Genomic DNA, 13561 nt, shown 5'->3' with positions numbered 1-13561 from the left:
AGGATTGGAAAGCTGCCGCAGTCATCCCCCTCTTCAAAGGGGGAGACACCCTGGACCCAAACTGTTACAGACCTATATCCATCCTGCCCTGCCTATCTAAGGTCTTCGAAAGCCAAGTCAACAAACAGGTCACTGACCATCTCGAATCCCACCGTACCTTCTCCGCTGTGCAATCTGGTTTCCGAGCCGGTCATGGGTGCACCTCAGCCACACTCAAGGTACTAAACGATATCATAACCGCCATCGATAAAAGACAGTACTGTGCAGCCGTCTTCATCGACCTTGCCAAGGCTTTAGACTCTGTCAATCACCATATTCTTATCGGCAGACTCAGTAGCCTCGGTTTTTCGGATGACTGCCTTGCCTGGTTCACCAATTACTTTGCAGACAGAGTTCAGTGTGTCAAATCGGAGGGCATGCTGTCCGGTCCTCTGGCAGTCTCTATGGGGGTGCCACAGGGTTCAATTCTCGGGCCGACTCTTTTCTCTGTGTATATCAATGATGTTGCTCTTGCTGCGGGCGATTCCCTGATCCACCTCTACGCAGACGACACCATTCTATATACTTTCGGCCCGTCTTTGGACACTGTGCTATCTAACCTCCAAACAAGCTTCAATGCCATACAACACTCCTTCCGTGGCCTCCAACTGCTCTTAAACGCTAGTAAAACCAAATGCATGCTTTTCAACCGGTCGCTGCCTGCACCCGCATGCCCGACTAGCATCACCACCCTGGACGTCTATAAGTACCTAGGTGTCTGGCTAGACTGCAAACTCTCCTTCCAGACTCATATCAAACATCTCCAATCGAAAATCAAATCAAGAGTCGGCTTTCTACTCCGCAACAAAGCCTCCTTCACTCACGCCGCCAAGCTTACCCTAGTAAAACTGACTATCCTACCGATCCTCGACTTCGGCGATGTCATCTACAAAATGGCTTCCAACACTCTACTCAGCAAACTGGATGCAGTCTATCACAGTGCCATCCGTTTTGTCACTAAAGCACCTTATACCACCCACCACTGCGACTTGTATGCTCTAGTCGGCTGGCCCTCGCTACATATTCGTCGCCAGACCCACTGGCTCCAGGTCATCTACAAGTCCATGCTAGGTAAAGCTCCGCCTTATCTCAGCTCACTGGTCACGATGGCAACACCCATCCGTAGCACGCGCTCCAGCAGGTGTATCTCACTGATCATCCCTAAAGCCAACACCTCATTTGGCCGCCTTTCGTTCCAGTACTCTGCTGCCTGTGACTGGAACGAATTGCAAAAATCGCTGAAGTTGGAGACTTTTATCTCCCTCACCAACTTCAAACATCAGCTATCTGAGCAGCTAACGGATCGCTGCAGCTGTACATAGTCTATTGGTAAATAGCCCACCCTTTTCACCTACCTCATCCCCATACTGTTTTTATTTATTTACTTTTCTGCTCTTCTGCACACCAATATCTCTACCCGTACATGACCATCTGATCATTTATCACTCCAGTGTTAATCTGCAAAATTGTAATTATTTGCCTACCTCCTCATGCCTTTTGCACACATTGTATATAGACCCCCCCTTTGTTTTCTACTGTGTTATTGACTTGTTAATTGTTTACTCCATGTGTAACTCTTTGTTGTATGCTCACACTGCTATGCTTTATCTTGGCCAGGTCGCAGTTGCAAATGAGAACTTGTTCTCAACTAGCCTACCTGGTTAAATAAAGGTGAAATAAATAAATAAAAAAGAAAAGCATGAAGTAAATGTTCTTCAATTGGTAATATAAAAGAAGAAATAAAAACAAACTTGGTCATAAACATCCAAAATACACAAAGGGAAGGTTTACAAGAGAAAAAGTGTCTTGTAACAAAACACTTGCAAACTGAAACAGTGAGGTCTGGCACACTGATTAGTGACTGGTGGGGGTATTTAAAGGTGGTGAAGGAGCTTGAGTCCCAACTCTGCTTGAGGGGGATTGGACAGGCTATGGTGGTTGGTGATAGTGTGAGGGGACTGTTTGTATTTATTATTGATCCCTATAAGCTGCTGCTAAAACATTACAATACATTAACAGATTTCACAACGTATTAAGTGTGTACCCTCAGGCCCCTAAACTACTACCACATTTCTACAACACAAAATCCATGTGTACGTGTGTGTATAGTGCGTATGTTATTGTGTGTTTGTATGCACGTATCGTGCCCTCTTCATGACTGAGTGTACATTTACATTAGATGGCGCATTAAGTATATATATATAAACTGTGCAAACAGATCACTGTACAAACAGACTGGGTTAGATACTAATAGAGCCGTTTGGTGTGTGTGTTGCCCATAGTTGTCCCGGTGTCGTGTATCTGATGAAGTCCGGGTGGATTATGAGTTGTAAAGTAGTGATTCAATTTCTAGTACTTGGATAATGATACAGTTATATAGAAAATTGACAAATAGACATGTTTCTGTCTCTCGTGTTTCAGAACCGGGTAGACTCGGTCATTATTTATTTCTCGAGCGAGGACAAAGAGGCAGCCGATTGAATTTTGAGGACATATTAGCAGACCAAGCAATAATTCTCGTTTCCCTGCATTTTCAGTAGTATGGGTAGGGCACAGGCGTATCTTTATCCTAAAATTACTGCGAGTTCCGGTAACTTAGGGCTAGCAAAGAAAATCGCTGAGAAAGGGTTGAATGTAAGACGTTTCTAGTAAAACCGTTCCCTTGTTTAAGGGGATCCTATGTTATGCTTGAATGTGTACAAAGTAGGACTCGCTTGCACGAGATGCTAGAACTAACAAGTTGAGCAGCCATTTTGTTTTTCCTGTTTCATGTTGAAATTCCTCCGTCTTGGGCGACGGAAGTCCCGCCCTCTGTATTTCTGTTTGATTTCAGCTTTTTGCAATCACTGACTCCTGGTGGTGAAGAATCGCCAGTAATATTTATTTTTAAATAATTAGTTCTATGTGATATCGACCATATGCTCACGTGTATTGAAATGGGGTACTGACTTTAAACTGTTTGGATATGTCTCATTCATTCTATTTGCCTAACAAAACTTTTCAGGTGGAACTTTTAGATAATATTGGTTTCTACATTAACCTAGATCAACAATGCTGTCAGGTTAATTAAAGTTGAATTCCCAAATAGCCTATACAGGTTTGATTTATCATTAACACTGATTAATCAATTACATTTGTGTTTGCAAGCATTAAGCCAACTCCTACATTACTGACCAGTATTGATGAAAGTTCCCCCTTTGCGGGAATCCCATTCAGCCCTCAGGGATAAGTGATCCCTGGTGTAACAGAATCGATTAAAAAATATATATATTCCATTGAGGTCCACCGTTGTCCTACAGTGCTAACAAGTGGTTACTCTTCTGATATCCAGCCAAACTACACGGATTGGATATCGGTCTCATTCAATTTAACTAAGAAATTAAAATTGCTTAACTTTTTCAAATGGACATTTTAAATCATTTCCAAATTGATTGGTTTCTACAAATGAGACCATTTAAACTCTTCCACATTAACCTTGATACAGCTACTGGTTCATTAAAGTGTAAATCCCAAATAGCCTATATTGGTTTGATTTATCTTTAATTTTGATTAATCAGTCAAATTTGCTTTTGCAAAGCTTATTCGGGACTACCCAGTACTGAAGGAAGTACCGCCTTCACGGAAATCCCATGTGGCTTTGGCGTTAGGGAGAAGTGAACCTAGTTTTGAATGTACCAACATTTGCTCTACTGGTTACACTTATGATAATCCAGACAATCTCAATTGACATCATCGTCTCATTCAATTTAATAAGTTAAATTGTCGAACATACATTTTCAGGTTCTTCCAATTAAAGGAGACATTTTAAACGTTCCCATATTAACATAGATGAACCAACTTCTTAGGTTAATTAAAGTTCAGTTGCCTATACAGGTATGATTAATCATTATCATTGATTAATCAAGTCAATTGGCTTTTGCAAATTCATTCACCTCCAACTCCCACATTACTGATACAGTACTGATGATTTATTAACATCTATAAATAGATTAAAATTGTCTTTGCAGCTTCCAACAAATTACCAACCCAAACTTTAGAGAAAAAAATGAAAATTTTTCAAATAATGTGCAAGCTATCAGAGGGGGTGGTCCCCACTCCTCCGTTAATTAGTGAACCTCCACCCATAAAAGGATTGATTTCTGACCTCAGCAGTGATACCAACCCTAACTATGCCATTAGTGGAAAAACAGCAGAAATTGCGAACGCCCTCCAAAATCAACCATCGAACGCAGGCTTTGCAACGGTTCTATCCACTTCAGCCCTTATGTATCGCCATCAAAGATTGGCATCGGTACAATACCGCAATGCACAACTGAAGCACGTGCAAGATATGGCTGACATGAAGGGACAGGTGGAGAGAACCAAGCAACTATTGACAAAAGCAGGAAATGAAAACATTCTGCTCGCCAAGGAACTGCGTTTGAAATCTGAACAATTAAAAGTAATTGAAAATACTCATGATGATGAACGAGCACAAACTCTTCAACAAAATCATTGTCTACAGGAACAACTAGATTTAGCCAAAACTACGATGTAGTCCACTGCAAACTAGATACATCTGTGGAGTTATCTACAGACAGGAGCGCTCAACTTGATAACATGCAGGCAGTTTTGTTGAACGTTACTCAAAGTAACAATGTTCTACTCCAAACGCTGCAGACCAAAGACCATCAGTTAATGAACACAATGACTAAGTTGGATGACAAATCAGCAGAACTCATTGATGTCGCTGACCAAATGAATGATGAGAGAACGCAGGTGATGAGGATGGAAATATGGATTTCTAAGCAAGCAGAGGAAATCTCATCACTGAATCTCACGCTCTGTACTCAAGACCTCTTTCTGCAAACCATGACAGATAAGTTTGAGACCGAAAGGAGCAAGTGCAACACTCACGTGTGCAAAATTAGTATTCTAAGCTCTCAAGTGGACTCTACAATGCAGCAGAATAACACCCTTAGGTACAATCTGGTGGAATTCCAGAAATGTTACGCGCTACAGCGTGACTACCCAACCAAGCAACCGGAGCCCGGTACTCAAAGGAGTGAAGAGATGGAAGGTTTCAGACATTGCCTCCATCATGTGTCCCTCAGTCTTCTCCGCTTGGCCATTCAGCACTGAGTAATATGGCACCTCTTCGCCAACAAAGCCAAAGCTCGGCTTCTCCTCTTGGCCTTTTGCCCCAATTTCCCCATAAGATGAAGCCAACCCTCTCTGCCCACTTGGTGCGGAACGCCTTGACAAATTCGTCAAAGATTTCCTCACCTTTGAGTGGAACATAGAGGACGCATTGGATGGCTACCCGAACACTACAGGTTCTGACAGGGTTTACCTATGGAAGCGAACGTCAAATAAACACGTGACGAGGTCCATTCGTCTATAACAGCAACACGTGCTAAACGACCACGGTAAACTTGCCACAGCTTTGAAATTAGAATTCAGTGGTTCTGCGAAACACAATAGCTCACTGGCAAACACTGTCAAACAAGCTTGGAATGAACACGCACAAGCTTACTATCATAGGCTTCGTTCAACTTATTCACTACTCACTGAAACAGGAATGGAAGAGCTGTTACCATTCAAACAAATGTTTCTGTCGAACATGTATCCCACCTTCATTACCTACTTGGGCCCTACAGCCAATGTTGGTTTGCCTATCTTACAACTCAGAGAGCTTGCAAGCACAGCTTTTGAGGCATCAACAGCTTGCAACGCTAAGAGCCCTGACCAGGAGCACTCAAGTTTGACCAGGAGCACTCACTCCAGTTAGAGGGTGCATTATCAGGTATTGGAGCGTTGAGAGATGACGCACAAGAACGGTTTCTACCACAAAACCATGAATCCAATAACCACCGCAGTCGAAATAACTGTAAAGTACTTCGCCATCGAAACAACTACCGTTACAATCGACCTGTTCGCTACGTTCCTGCACCCAACCCACAAAAAGTGTTAGAGCACAAGGGTAACAAAGGGTTGAAGGATGATCAAAACGTAGACCAATGTTCTCTGGAATTTCCACTAGGTGAAGAACCTAAGCGAGAACAATTTGAGTAAAGGGTAAAAGAAAAGTCACAAGAACTAGACAGGAAATTGCCGGACACCAGGTCGGCAGGAATTAACACCCTTAGCAAGGAAGTTAAAAATCTAATTTTTTATCCAGGGCCCGCTTGATCAAGAAACAAGCCCACAGACTTTGTCTATAGACTCTGATAGAAAGGTTGCAAAGAAAAAGGCCAAAAGCTTCATTAATGCCAAGCCCACTCAAAATCCGAAAAGTCGATCTGCTTTCACCTTGAACAGGAATGGCACTACCACTCCACCATGGGGAATATGTCCACTAAACGCGATTCTAAATGGCCGTACCTGGAAACAGTCAACTAGTCAACTAAACGTTGGTTAAAAGTGGAACGATGTGACATTACACTTTGAGGTTTCACTCAGACTACTGCGCCTCTCACAGTGAGAGTCATGCTGAAACACTTCCAGGACGTAACGCTCGTTCACCCTGTGTATGTTACTAACCTCGAATCTGATTGGAAAACCAACCATGTATGGTCACAGGTCCCAGTGCCTTCTCCACTGACCACACTGTCCTCTCCTAACACTAGCTGCAATGCAGTCATCCACGAGGGGTATCTGTCGAAAGCACCCCGTGGGAAAAATACATTTTGAAACCTCTTGGTGCAGAATCCTATCCAAGGACATATTACGATATCTCGACACATTCCATCAGCAAACCCGATTGACCATTCTTTTCATGATTTTGAGCCAGCTGTATCTGTGAATTACCAACTTCCCTCCTCCTTGAAGTCGTGCAATACTGTAATTGAGATGAACTTCTCTTGCCCTTCGGACACTTCCGCAAGCACTGCGGCCATCTCAGCAAGAAGAACATTGATGAGCAGAGTGTACTCTGCTTCCGAGGATACATCTCCGCTTTGTGGGGACTGTCACCCCTTACAATGACACTAATGGCGTCAGTCCAAGGTAAACCACTAGAGGGGGACCACAACAGGGATCACCAACTGGACATCCACTGCCCATCCTTGTGTTGGATTGCTCCGCTTTCAGAGAGCCTACCAATGTCAACCACCAGAGTGGGGACCGCAACAATGATCCCCAACCAGGACATCACGTGGTCATAATTGTTTTTTTAGTTTGCAACCTGCAGGATAATCACAAGATTCAACCCACCAGAGGGGGACTGTCATGATGTGCCCTGGGGGAAGGATCAGGACCACCACCCCCCCCCCCTCTCTCCACAGTTTTATGACTTTACGACTGGTCATAAATACCTGGTAGAAACTGCCATGCAGTATTGAGAGAGTCTAAGAGAACAAATAACCTCTCTTGGCCAAACTCTAAATCCCCAAAATGGGAGAATTAAACAATATCTCTACTTTTGAATGTGGAAATGGTCCATGGACACTTAGGGGACAGTTATGATGAGTGTGTTTCATTTGGTGATCTCATGAAGGACAGGAAACACACACATAACGGTATCTCTTAAAGTGTACAGGTTTACATCTAAATATTGAGAAACATATGTGATTAAACATGAAACTATTTGTGAAAAGATGTAATGTGATGTTAACCTTCTAAATGAGGGTTTGGGATTTTCATATAAAGTTAACCATTTCAATGGCCACGCAATAGACATTACGTCGGCATCATGGGACCGCCATTTTCTCTGAAGTGTATAAAACCCACTCGTGATGCAATTCACACCAGACCACGCAAACCACGGTGTAAACTAAGGTTGCAAACGGTTGAATTTCTAAGACTAGAAAACATGCAGATGAAGCTACGTGTGAAATGGTTTAAAACTACAAGACCAGAAGACAATACCATGTCAACCATCTGAGACTATCGATCACTACAGAATAAGTGAGAAATTCTAGATGACGAATTACTAGTCTGCAGCTAGAAATTACGTAAACCTTGGACAAGAATACCGACAACCGCCGAAAACACCTAAGAACATTCCTGAATGGTGCTCTGAAGTATCCATTCTAACCACCTACAACTTTGATCTTCTAGAGAAACGCAACCAGAGACTTTTCTGTCAACTCTCTCCAGCAGATGGACCAGCGACCACAGAGAGAGACAGCAAGCCATACACTCGTAAATATGTAAATTGCATTTTATTTTTGAATGAGCGATCGTTCATGTGAAGTATTAGCAATTTCTATGAGTGTAGTTATCCATTCTGTTCTCCCGCTCTTTCTCAGTCGCTACCCCTTTCCTTTGTCTACCAAGCCGTCATATCGGCTTAGCCCACTAGGGACTTTTCTATCATGTTATCAATGCATTGTGTTAGTAACCAATATCTCATGTTTGTTTGTTATGCATTTCTGTGATTGACTAAGTTAGTTAGTAAATAAATAATTAAGCCAATTTGTATTTCGCTGATTCATAATTTATGCTAGGGTTCGTGCAGATAACCAATAATTTTACGTTTGGAATGAGACTAACAGAAGGTAAAGATTAATAATCATTAATAGAAGACTGTACTCAATAAGATATGAAAATATCTGAAGAGTCAATTCTGGTAATAGAGACTCTATAAAAAAAAAATCATGGTGCCTTGACTTCCTAGTTAATTAAAGTTTACGTTATTATTTTGATTGGTAATAATAATTACACCAAGAGAATTGATTTGAAAAAATAACGGTCTTCATATTTGACTATAGTCCAGACACAACAGTACATCCAGAAGACTTGGATTATAGGAAACATCTGAATCGAGGTAAAGGCTAGAGCTGCCGCTTTCATGTCTAGGACCAAAAGGCTTCTTAACTGCTTCTACACCCAAGCCATAAGACTGCTAAATGGCCACCAGACTATTACATTGACCCCCTTTCCATTTGTTTTGTACACTGCTGCTACTCGCCGTTTATTATCTATGCATAGTCACCTCACCCCTACCTACATGTACAAATTACCTCAACTAACCAGTACCCCCTGTATATAGCCTCATTATTGTGTTACTTTTTATTATTTTATTTTATTTTTTACTTTAGTTTATTTGTTGAATATTTTCTTAACTCTTCTTGTTGATTAAGGGCTTGTAAGTAAGCATTTCATGGTAAGGTCTACACTTGTTGTTTTTGGGGCATGTGACAAATAGAGTTTGATTTGATGTGTGTGTGGCTATGTTTGTATTGCTTCACAGTCCCCGCTGTTACATAAGGTGTGTTTTTATCATAAAAAAATTTGAATTTTACTGCTTGCATGAGTTACTTGATGTGGAATAGAGTTCCATGTAGTCGTGGCCCTATGTAGTACTGTGCGCCTCCCATTGTCTGTTCTGGAGGACTGATGAGACCTCTGGTGGCATGTCTTGTGGGTATGCATGGATGTCTGAGCTGTGTACCAGTAGTTCAAACAAACAGCTCAGTGCATTCAACATGTCAATACCTTTCACAAATATAAGTAATGATGAAGTCAATCTCTCCTCCACTTTGAGCCAGGAGAGATTGGCATGCATATTATTCATGTTCTATTCTGTGTGCATTCAAGGGCCAGCCGTGCTGCCCTGTTCTGAGCCAATTGCAATTTTCCTAAGTCCCAGTTTGTGGCACCTGATCACACAACTGAACAGTAGTCCAGTTGCGACAAAACTAGGGCCTGTAGGACTTGCCTTGTTGATAGTGCTGTTAAGAATGCAGAGCAACACTTTATTATGGACAGACCTCCCCATCCTAGCTACTGTTGTATCAATACGTTTTGACCATGACAGTTTATAATCCAGGGTTACTCCAAGCAGTTTAGTCTCCTCAACTTGCTCAATTAACACATTATTTATTACAAGATTTTGTTGAGATTTAGGGTTTAGTGAATGATATGTCCCAAATACAATGCTTTTCGTTTTTTTTATATTTAGGATTAACTGATTCCTTGCCACCTATTCTGAAACTATTTGTTAAGTGTTGCAGTCATTTCAGTCACTGTGGTAGTTGATGTGTATACTGTTTAGTCATCCGCACACATAGACACTCTGGCTTTACTTAAAGCTTGTGGCATGTCGTTAGTAAAGTTTGAAAAAAGTAAGGGGCCTAGACAGCTGCCCTGGGGAATTCCTGATTGTTGGAGAGGATTCCATTAAAGAACCCCCTCTGTATTATGTTAGACAGATAACTCTTTATCCACAGTATAGCAGGGGGGGTGTAAAGCCATAACACATATGTTTTTTCAACAACAGACTATGATCGCTAATGTCAAAAGCCGCACTGAAGTCTAACAGCCCCCACAATCTTTTTATCATCAGTTTCTCCCAGCAAATCATCAATAATTTGTGTAAGTGCTGTGGTTGTTGAATGTCCTTCCCTATAAGTATGCTGAAAGTCTGTTGTCAATTTGTTTCCTGTAAAATAGCATTGTATCTGGTCAAACACATTTTTTTCAAACGTTTACAAAGGGTCGGTAACAGGCTGATTGGTCGGCTATTTGAGCCAGTAAAGGGGGCTTTACTATCCTTAGGTAGGGGAATAACTTTTGCTTCCCAACAGGCCTGAGGGCACACACTTTCTAGTGGACTTAAATGGAATATGTGGCAAATAGGAATGGCAATATCGTCCACTATAATCCTCAGTAACTTTCCATCCAAGTTGTCAGACCCAGGTGGCTTGTTATTGTTGATAGGCAACAATATTTTTTCACCTCTTCCACACTTACTTTAAGGAATTCAAAATTACAATGCTTGTCTTTCATAATTTGGTCAGAAATACTTAGATGTGTAGTGTCAGCATTTGTTGCTAAATTTGCTAATCTTGCCAACGAAAAAACAATGAAAGTAGTTGGCAATATCTGTTGGTTTTGTGATTGTATTTTTTATTTATTTTTTATTTAACCTTTATTTAACCAGGTAGGCTAGTTGAGAACAAGTTCTCATTTACAACTGCGACCTGGCCAAGATAAAGCATAGCAGTGTGAACAGACAACAACACAAAGTTACACATGGAGTAAACAATAAACAAGTCAATAACACAGTAGAAAAAAAAGAGTCTATATACATTGTGTGCAAAAGGCATGAGGAGGTAGGCGAATAATGACAATTTAGCAGATTAACACTGGAGTGATAAATTATCAAATGGTCATGTGCAGGTAGAGATACTGGTGTGCAAAAGAGCAGAAAAGTAAATAAATATAAACAGTATGGGGATGAGGTAGGTAAATTGGGTGGGCTATTTACCGATGGACTATGTACAGCTGCAGCGATCAGTTAGCTGCTCAGATAGCAGATGTTTAAAGTTGGTGAGGGAGATAAAAGTCTCCAACTTCAGCGATTTTTGCAATTTGTTCCAGTCACAGGCAGCAGAGAACTGGAAGGAAAGGCGGCCAAATTAGGTGTTGGCTTTAGGGATGGTCAGTGAGATACACCTGCTGGAGCGCGTGCTACAGGTGGGTGTTGCCATCGTGACCAGTGAACTGAGATAAGGCGGAGCTTTACCTAGCATGGACTTGTAGATGACCTGGAGCCAGTGGGTCTGGCGACGAATATGTAGCGGGGACCAGCCGACTAGAGCATACAGGTCGCAGTGGTGGGTGGTATAAGGTGCTTTAGTAACAAAACGGATGGCACTGTGATAAACTGCATCCAGTTTGCTGAGTAGAGTATTGGAAGCTATTTTGTAGATGACATCGCCTAAGTCGAGGATCGGTAGGATAGTCAGTTTTACTAGGGTAAGTTTGGCGGCGTGAGTGATGGAGGCTTTGTTGCGAAATAGAAAGCCGACTCTAGATTTGATTTTAGATTGGAAATGTCATTCAATGAATGATGGAGTGGAGTTTGCCTTTTTGCCCAAAAGTTAATTTAAGGTGCTCCAAAGCTTTTTACTGTCATTCTTTATGTCAATTGTCTTTGTTTCATAGTGTATTTTCTTCTTCTTTTTATTCAGTTTAGTCACATGATTTCTCAATTTGCAGTACATTTGCCAATCGGTTGTACAGCCAGACCTATTTGCCTTTTATTTTTCCTCACCCTCTCAACCATACCATTTTTAAATTCCTCGTCAATCCATAGGGATTTAACAGTTTTACAGTCATTTTCTTAATGGGTGCATGCTTATTAGTAATTGGGATAAACAATTTTATAAATGTGTCAAGTGCAGTGTCCGGTTGCTCCTCATTACAGACCACGGACCAACAAATATTCTTTACATCATCAACATAGGAATCGCTGCGAAACTTATTGTATGACCTCTTATACACTATATTATGCCCAGCCTATAGAACATGGTTTTCCTAGATATGGCTACTATATTGTGATCACTACATCCAATGGATTTGGATACTGCTTTCAATCTAATTTCTGCATCATTAATAAAGATGTGATCAATACATGTTGATGATTTCATTCCTGTGCTGTTTGTAACTACCCTGGTAGGTTGATTGATAACCTGAACCAGTTTGCAGGCAGTAGTTACAGCTTGAAGCTTTATCTTGAATGGGAAGCCTGATGAAAATCAGTCAATATTTAAATTGCCCAGAAAATATACATCTCTATTGATATCTCATACATGATCAAGCATTTCACACATATTATCCTGATACTGACAGTTAGCACTTGGTGGTCTATAGCAGCTTCCCACCAGAATGGGCTGTAGGTGAGACAGATGAACCTGAAGCCATATTACTTCAACAGTATTTAACATGAGATCCTCTCTAAGCTTTACAGGAATGTGGTTCTGAATATAAACAGCCATACCTCCACCTGGCAGTTCCGTCTTTTCTGTAGATATTATAACCATGTATTGCTACCACTGTATCATCAAACGTATTATCTAAGTAAGTTTCAGAGATTGTCAGAATATGAATATTACTAGCAAATTATTGATTTCATGAACCTTGTTTCTTAAGCTACATATGTTAACATATGGGATGCTTGAATGTTTTTCTTGCTTTACTGGGAAGCTTCGCAGAGGTAGACATGCTCAGGTTATTTATGTTAGTGCAGGATGAACTACACACAGTGATTACTGCATGCAATAGCTGTAGGATCAGCAGAGGCATTGACCCAGTTAATGGGATGGATCTGCTTTGGCTCTTCCTCTGATCTCGAGTTCATTGGCAGGCAGATGTAATTGGGAGGTTTAGGAAGAATCTACAGGGGTTAGTGATCCCTACCCAATCATGTGTTCTGTAGGAATGAGGGTGGAAGGTACAGCAGATTGCGTCGTCTATGGATCTGCTGGGATGGTATGCAAATTGGAGTGGGTCTAGGGTGTCTGGGATGGTGGAGTTGATGTGTGCCATTACCAACCTTTCAAAGCACTTCATGATTACATGATTACAGATCAAATCAAATTTTATTGGTCACATACACATATTTAGCAGATGGTATTGCGGGTGTAGCGAAATGCTTGTTTTCTTAGCTTCAACAGAGCGGTAGTGTCTAACAATTTTCAACAATACACACAAATCTAAAAGGAAAAAAATAGAATTAAGAAATATATAAATATTAGATTGAGCAATGTTAGAATGTTAGAGAGACTAAAATGCAGTAGAATAGAATACAGTA

This window comes from Oncorhynchus kisutch, linkage group LG11 (assembly GCF_002021735.2).
Source record: "Oncorhynchus kisutch isolate 150728-3 linkage group LG11, Okis_V2, whole genome shotgun sequence".
Lineage (NCBI taxonomy): Eukaryota > Metazoa > Chordata > Actinopteri > Salmoniformes > Salmonidae > Oncorhynchus > Oncorhynchus kisutch.
The sequence above is the reverse complement of the archived record's forward strand: the minus strand, read 5'-3'. Positions refer to the sequence as shown.